At 60.7% G+C, this 8,498-nt stretch overlaps 1 protein-coding gene across 1 annotated transcript in view; it reads right to left on the reverse strand.

The window, feature by feature from the left end:
• HTT (huntingtin) overlaps positions 1–8,498 on the reverse strand; it is a 100,908-nt gene that overhangs the window by 85,320 nt on the left and 7,090 nt on the right. The gene's annotated exons all lie outside the window — the stretch shown is intronic.

An 8,498-nucleotide genomic window follows, 5' to 3' on the forward strand; every position in this document is an offset into this window, starting at 1 on the left:
GCAGGCATGGCCTCCGAAGGCGGCGCTGTGGCAGGGAAGCAGGCGGGCAGACCCTCCAGAGGGGAAGTCAGGGACCACCAAGGGCAGACAGGGTTCCAGGCGAGAAGAGCCGGGCCTGAATGAGAAGCCGGGCCCAGGGCGCAGGGACTGGAGAGCGCGTGTCGCGTGTCCCGTTCCCCTCCCACCCCCCACCCACCCATCTCGTGCCAGAACGGGACTGACACCAATAAGCTACAGTGCAGAGGCTAGTCATCCGAGAGGACACCATTTTCCCCTGCGTGGACGCGTGAATCCCTGCGGCTAGGGACAGACCCCGGACCCGGTTCCCCCGGATGAAGCAGGGAAGGAGGTGGTATGCGGGGCGCTGTCTGGCCCTGAGCCTCTCCCCTTTTGGCTCCTCCCAGCTGCTGCTTACACAGATAAAGCTTCAAGAGGCTGCAGAGCAACGGGAGGAAAAGAGCCTGGGCCCTAAGTGAGCACGTGAAGCTGAGGGCCCCCCAACCCCCGTCCTCACAAACCACCCACTTCAAAAGCTCTATGACAGGCCCGGCCAGCGTGGCTCAGAGGTTGGGCATCAACCTATGAACCAGGAGGTCATCAGTTCGATTCCCGGTCAGGGCACATGCCTGGGTTGCAGGCTCGATCCCCAGTGTGGGGCCTGCAGGAGGCAGCTGATCGATGATTCTCTCATCACTGATGTTTCTCTCTCTCTCTCTTCCTTACTCTCTATAAAATCCACAAAAATATATTTTTAAAAACAAAAAAAAAAAAGCTCTATGATAGAAGCAACCCAAATGTCCTTCACCTGGCGGATAGAAAAACAAACTCTCTGGCCAGACGGCGGAACACCGTCCTGCTTGGCAGTGAGAGGGCACACGGTTCCCACCCACCGTCCTGCTGGGCGGTGAGAGGGCACACCGCTCACACACACCGTCCTCCTTGGCAGTGAGAGGCGCACCGTTCCCACCCACCGTCCTGCTGGGCGGTGAGAGGGCACACCGCTCACACACACCGTCCTCCTTGGCAGTGAGAGGCGCACCGTTCCCACCCACCGTCCTGCTGGGCGGTGAGAGGGCACACCGCTCACACACACCGTCCTCCTTGGCAGTGAGAGGCGCACCGTTCCCACCCACCGTCCTGCTGGGCGGTGAGAGGGCACACCGCTCACACACACCGTCCTCCTTGGCAGTGAGAGGCGCACCGTTCCCACCCACCGTCCTGCTGGGCGGTGAGAGGGCACACCGCTCACACACACCGTCCTCCTTGGCAGTGAGAGGCGCACCGTTCCCACCCACCGTCCTGCTGGGCGGTGAGAGGGCACACCGCTCACACACACCGTCCTCCTTGGCAGTGAGAGGCGCACCGTTCCCACCCACCGTCCTGCTGGGCGGTGAGAGGGCACACCGCTCACACACACCGTCCTCCTTGGCAGTGAGAGGCGCACCGTTCCCACCCACCGTCCTGCTGGGCGGTGAGAGGGCACACCGCTCACACACACCGTCCTCCTTGGCAGTGAGAGGCGCACCGTTCCCACCCACCGTCCTGCTGGGCGGTGAGAGGGCACACCGCTCACACACACCGTCCTCCTTGGCAGTGAGAGGCGCACCGTTCCCACCCACCGTCCTGCTGGGCGGTGAGAGGGCACACCGCTCACACACACCGTCCTCCTTGGCAGTGAGAGGCGCACCGTTCCCACCCACCGTCCTGCTGGGCGGTGAGAGGGCACACCGCTCACACACACCGTCCTCCTTGGCAGTGAGAGGCGCACCGTTCCCACCCACCGTCCTGCTGGGCGGTGAGAGGGCACACCGCTCACACACACCGTCCTCCTTGGCAGTGAGAGGCGCACCGTTCCCACCCACCGTCCTGCTGGGCGGTGAGAGGGCACACCGCTCACACACACCGTCCTCCTTGGCAGTGAGAGGCGCACCGTTCCCACCCACCGTCCTGCTGGGCGGTGAGAGGGCACACCGCTCACACACACCGTCCTCCTTGGCAGTGAGAGGCGCACCGTTCCCACCCACCGTCCTGCTGGGCGGTGAGAGGGCACACCGCTCACACACACCGTCCTCCTTGGCAGTGAGAGGCGCACCGTTCCCACCCACCGTCCTGCTGGGCGGTGAGAGGGCACACCGCTCACACACACCGTCCTCCTTGGCAGTGAGAGGCGCACCGTTCCCACCCACCGTCCTGCTGGGCGGTGAGAGGGCACACCGCTCACACACACCGTCCTCCTTGGCAGTGAGAGGCGCACCGTTCCCACCCACCGTCCTGCTGGGCGGTGAGAGGGCACACCGCTCACACACACCGTCCTCCTTGGCAGTGAGAGGCGCACCGTTCCCACCCACCGTCCTGCTGGGCGGTGAGAGGGCACACCGCTCACACACACCGTCCTCCTTGGCAGTGAGAGGCGCACCGTTCCCACCCACCGTCCTGCTGGGCGGTGAGAGGGCACACCGCTCACACACACCGTCCTCCTTGGCAGTGAGAGGCGCACCGTTCCCACCCACCGTCCTGCTGGGCGGTGAGAGGGCACACCGCTCACACACACCGTCCTCCTTGGCAGTGAGAGGCGCACCGTTCCCACCCACCGTCCTGCTGGGCGGTGAGAGGGCACACCGCTCACACACACCGTCCTCCTTGGCAGTGAGAGGCGCACCGTTCCCACCCACCGTCCTGCTGGGCGGTGAGAGGGCACACCGCTCACACACACCGTCCTCCTTGGCAGTGAGAGGCGCACCGTTCCCACCCACCGTCCTGCTGGGCGGTGAGAGGGCACACCGCTCACACACACCGTCCTCCTTGGCAGTGAGAGGCGCACCGTTCCCACCCACCGTCCTGCTGGGCGGTGAGAGGGCACACCGCTCACACACACCGTCCTCCTTGGCAGTGAGAGGCGCACCGTTCCCACCCACCGTCCTGCTGGGCGGTGAGAGGGCACACCGCTCACACACACCGTCCTCCTTGGCAGTGAGAGGCGCACCGTTCCCACCCACCGTCCTGCTGGGCGGTGAGAGGGCACACCGCTCACACACACCGTCCTCCTTGGCAGTGAGAGGCGCACCGTTCCCACCCACCGTCCTGCTGGGCGGTGAGAGGGCACACCGCTCACACACACCGTCCTCCTTGGCAGTGAGAGGCGCACCGTTCCCACCCACCGTCCTGCTGGGCGGTGAGAGGGCACACCGCTCACACACACCGTCCTCCTTGGCAGTGAGAGGCGCACCGTTCCCACCCACCGTCCTGCTGGGCGGTGAGAGGGCACACCGCTCACACACACCGTCCTCCTTGGCAGTGAGAGGCGCACCGTTCCCACCCACCGTCCTGCTGGGCGGTGAGAGGGCACACCGCTCACACACACCGTCCTCCTTGGCAGTGAGAGGCGCACCGTTCCCACCCACCGTCCTGCTGGGCGGTGAGAGGGCACACCGCTCACACACACCGTCCTCCTTGGCAGTGAGAGGCGCACCGTTCCCACCCACCGTCCTGCTGGGCGGTGAGAGGGCACACCGCTCACACACACCGTCCTCCTTGGCAGTGAGAGGCGCACCGTTCCCACCCACCGTCCTGCTGGGCGGTGAGAGGGCACACCGCTCACACACACCGTCCTCCTTGGCAGTGAGAGGCGCACCGTTCCCACCCACCGTCCTGCTGGGCGGTGAGAGGGCACACCGCTCACACACACCGTCCTCCTTGGCAGTGAGAGGCGCACCGTTCCCACCCACCGTCCTGCTGGGCGGTGAGAGGGCACACCGCTCACACACACCGTCCTCCTTGGCAGTGAGAGGCGCACCGTTCCCACCCACCGTCCTGCTGGGCGGTGAGAGGGCACACCGCTCACACACACCGTCCTCCTTGGCAGTGAGAGGCGCACCGTTCCCACCCACCGTCCTGCTGGGCGGTGAGAGGGCACACCGCTCACACACACCGTCCTCCTTGGCAGTGAGAGGCGCACCGTTCCCACCCACCGTCCTGCTGGGCGGTGAGAGGGCACACCGCTCACACACACCGTCCTCCTTGGCAGTGAGAGGCGCACCGTTCCCACCCACCGTCCTGCTGGGCGGTGAGAGGGCACACCGCTCACACACACCGTCCTCCTTGGCAGTGAGAGGCGCACCGTTCCCACCCACCGTCCTGCTGGGCGGTGAGAGGGCACACCGCTCACACACACCGTCCTCCTTGGCAGTGAGAGGCGCACCGTTCCCACCCACCGTCCTGCTGGGCGGTGAGAGGGCACACCGCTCACACACACCGTCCTCCTTGGCAGTGAGAGGCGCACCGTTCCCACCCACCGTCCTGCTGGGCGGTGAGAGGGCACACCGCTCACACACACCGTCCTCCTTGGCAGTGAGAGGCGCACCGTTCCCACCCACCGTCCTGCTGGGCGGTGAGAGGGCACACCGCTCACACACACCGTCCTCCTTGGCAGTGAGAGGCGCACCGTTCCCACCCACCGTCCTGCTGGGCGGTGAGAGGGCACACCGCTCACACACACCGTCCTCCTTGGCAGTGAGAGGCGCACCGTTCCCACCCACCGTCCTGCTGGGCGGTGAGAGGGCACACCGCTCACACACACCGTCCTCCTTGGCAGTGAGAGGCGCACCGTTCCCACCCACCGTCCTGCTGGGCGGTGAGAGGGCACACCGCTCACACACACCGTCCTCCTTGGCAGTGAGAGGCGCACCGTTCCCACCCACCGTCCTGCTGGGCGGTGAGAGGGCACACCGCTCACACACACCGTCCTCCTTGGCAGTGAGAGGCGCACCGTTCCCACCCACCGTCCTGCTGGGCGGTGAGAGGGCACACCGCTCACACACACCGTCCTCCTTGGCAGTGAGAGGCGCACCGTTCCCACCCACCGTCCTGCTTGGCAGTGAGAGGGCACACCGTTCACACACACAGGGTGGATCTCATGTGCCGGGTTCAAGGCTACGCTGGGTAAGTCATTCCCATGATGCTTTGGAAGAGACAAAACCACAGGAACAAAAGGGAGCAGTAGTTTCCAGGCCCCAAGCAGCAGGTGACAGCCAAAAGGCACGGGACGGGGCCTGGGCATGGGGATGCCCGTGGTGACAGGACTGTTCCAGTTCTCAACTGCAGGCATCGTTAATGGCTCATGCATTTGTCAAACTGCACAGAGCTGTACACTAAAAAGGGTACGTTTTGCCACATGTAAATTATACCTGTTTTAAAAAGAAAGAAGAAAGCACTGTGAGAATTAAAGTGCTCTCTCCTTTAAACCACCAATTCGGTCTCCCTTACAATAGCTTAGTGTCAGAGTAAGTATCTCCTTGGCCCTGCTGGCTGCACTATTGGGGGAGCACTCACTCCTTCGTCCTACTCCCCTTTGCTAGCAGTTGGGTCTGAGTCCCTCTGCCAGGGGCTGGACCTCCTTGGACACTGGGTATCGGACAGAGAAGACATAAGAAATTGTAGGCGTATAAGAGTCTTAATTGCAGCCCAAGTAGCCATTGCTACTAAGGAGCCATTAGACAAAGCAGTTCTTGCTAACACAGGAGCAAACACAGGAGCCATCCTAGCAAAACAGCCTCGCCTCAGCTGGTTAGTAATACGTCCTCCCACAAAGCAGCCGCCAACATAGGAGCCATAGAAAGCAGCCGCACACCAGCCAGTCAGTAACACACCGTAGGCTAACTCAGACAAAAGAGGCCTCCTGCGAACAGTGACCTGTCTTCTGGGCTACAGGAGAGCAGCCGCACTGCCGCGTCCTTGCTTTTGCACCTGCGTACAGGAAATGAGCCCTGAACACCCTGACTAGGATTCCCACGCTCAGAGTGGCGTTGAGCATCCGGCGTACACGGGATGATTAGGGTTCCTAACACTAGGTTTTCCTAGTTTAAGGCAGCCATCAAGAAAGTAAAAGAACACTGATGAATTTAAGCATTTTAGAAAGCAAACGAACTCCTCCATTACTCTTTGATTTCCAAAGTGAAAATCTGCCCCTGGCCTTAAATGAACTGAGTTCACACGCCCAGCCTCCAGGCTGTATGGGGCGTGGCCCTCAACTGGCAGTCTCCTACACGATCTGAAACGATTCCTTAGGGGCTGGTGACGAGAACAAGGCTGACAAACACTGAACTGAGTGGATCTCACAATTAAACGACGGTCAGAATAGAAATCCATGACCTGGGGATTCAGCAAAGTCAGAATCGAAGCAGAACCTCATCCTGCGGCACCTCCACCTCCAAGCCCGAAAGGTAGTTAGTGGGTGACGCGTGGTAAGTCCCTCCACTCGCTGAGCCCGGCTTTCGCAGCTGGGATGGAAGAGGCTCAGCAAACGTGAGGTGGTAGCCAGGTGTCCTGGATGGCTGACCGTGACCCGCTGGCTGGCTGCCAGAGCGCAGCCTGGAGGACACACTGAGCTCACCTGCATTCAGGAAGAGACCGCCCTGCTGAATGGCTGAGTCGGCCGTAGGCGAGGAAGGAGTGTCCCCGCAGGTTGCAAAATTAAAGTGTTTATGGCGCACACAACGCCCCCTGCACTTCTCGTGACAGCGCTCAGAGCAGCAGCACGTGCCGTTAATGACGTGCAGGGTGCCCACGGGCACAACTCAGCAGTCAGCAGAGGCCCGAGAGGAGGGAAAGCCCAGCTTCGCCCTGTCCCCAGCCGGATGGACAGCGGGCCGGGCCATGGGCATCTCTCCATCTTCTTAGAAGTGACAGACACAAATCTGAGTTTTCATAAGAACTGTCTCTCTCCTCACATGTGTGGTAAACCAAGAAAATATAGTTAGCAATAAGCAATACCGCACGGCTCGCAAGGCCCGCCCTGTTCCATTAGGACCTGCGTGCCCTGGTCCATGTGCCAGAACTTGAGCCGGTGAAGCAAACTGACCGCCAAAGACAGGACGTGGTGAGACCTTCCGCCGCCGGGAACAAGGCCCCTTCCAACTTGGCCTCAGCCACTTTCCAACCTCCATCCTGGGTCAACATTCCCAAAGCTCCAGGGACTGGCCCCGGGAAGTAATAATCCCTGTTTTGGTCGTGCATCAAGCTCAGCTCTTGTACATTCTATGGTCCCTGCTCAAAAGACCTCTTCCCTCCCTAATTTTGTCCAATAAATAAACCTGAAGTTCAAAACACTGTAACGACTTTGTTCCCCCATGAAACTAATTAGGTTGACGAAATGATACATCAAACTGACTCATTCCACACATTCCACAAGCATGGAAATTGAGGTGGAAATGGCAGCAGGACCTGGATGCACAGGGTGAGTGCCACAGGGTGAGTGCTGGATGAACAGGGCCGGAGCAGTCCTGACTGCAACCATTTCAGGCAAAGCAGTCATTTTAACGTCACCTTCAACATACACACAGCCTTCCCTCAGCCCCTCCCACTGTGCAGTGAGCCATCTGCGAGAAACACACCTGGGGGAGGCAGCCAGCAAGCCCCTGCTGCAGCAGGACAATCAGGCTGAAACCACCAGCCAAGTGCAATGCCAAACTCTGAGTGTCAGACTGTGTCACGGGGAAGCATGAAAACCGCGGTCCAGGGGGAGAGGAGGCAGGGGAGGCCTGGGCCCCTGGGGAATGGAAGTCCAGCACTCCCATGTGTTCCCACCCCGCGCACAGCAGAGCTGGGTCCAGGGCTCCTGATTCCCCACACAAGCGCTACAGCAGTGGGAGAGCGTCCCCAGAAAATCAGGGGCGTCAGGAAGGTTTTCACACCAGGGATGGACACCCAGGCCATTTGGGAATTGTGTTTCATTCGCAACTTCAAAGTAACAGTAGTGCCACATGATCTCATTCAGAGGTGGAATCTAATCAACCAACTAAACTGACGAACAGAGTGGATCCAGAGACACGGAAGCAGGGGACAGAGTGCGGGGTCTCAGAGGGAAGGCGGGGGAGGGTGGTGGGTGGGAGATGATCAACCAAAGAACTAGTAGGCTATAGGCATCACCCATGGACACAGACAATGGGGTGGTGAAGGCCTGGGGCGGGGGGCGGAGGGGGGGCGGCGGCTGGAGGGGTTCAATGGGGAATAAAAAGGGACATATTTATACTTCCAACAATAAAGATTACAAAATAAAACAACACAACACACCAGTGGTGCTTGGTCCGGGGAAGCAGGGGAAAGAGTTCTGGTCTGTAGCCTGCATCCCAGAAAAGGGCATGAGAGAAAGCCCTCTTACCAGTGGGCTGCCTGACTCCAGCAATGGCTGCACCACCGAAAGGGCCGCTCAAGCTCCGTCTGTCAGCCAAGCGAGGGAGCGGACACAGGCCCGGGCTGTGTGATCCCAGCATAAGCCACGTCCCGAGGGGCAAATCCAGAGACCAACTAGACAAGCGGTGGGGACCAGGCAGGACAGGGGAGTGATCGCGGTGACGGCTACAGAGCCCTGTGAGTACAGCACAAACCACTAAATTGCACACTTTGCAATGGTCAATTTTATAATAATCAAATCTCAAATTTCAAAAACTCTGCCTGCAAATGCCAACAGCTCTTCCTCCAAAGAGACCCAGGATCTGACACTC

Source organism: Myotis brandtii, unplaced genomic scaffold (genome assembly GCF_000412655.1).
Source record: "Myotis brandtii unplaced genomic scaffold, ASM41265v1 scaffold986, whole genome shotgun sequence".
Classification (NCBI taxonomy): Eukaryota; Metazoa; Chordata; class Mammalia; order Chiroptera; family Vespertilionidae; genus Myotis; species Myotis brandtii.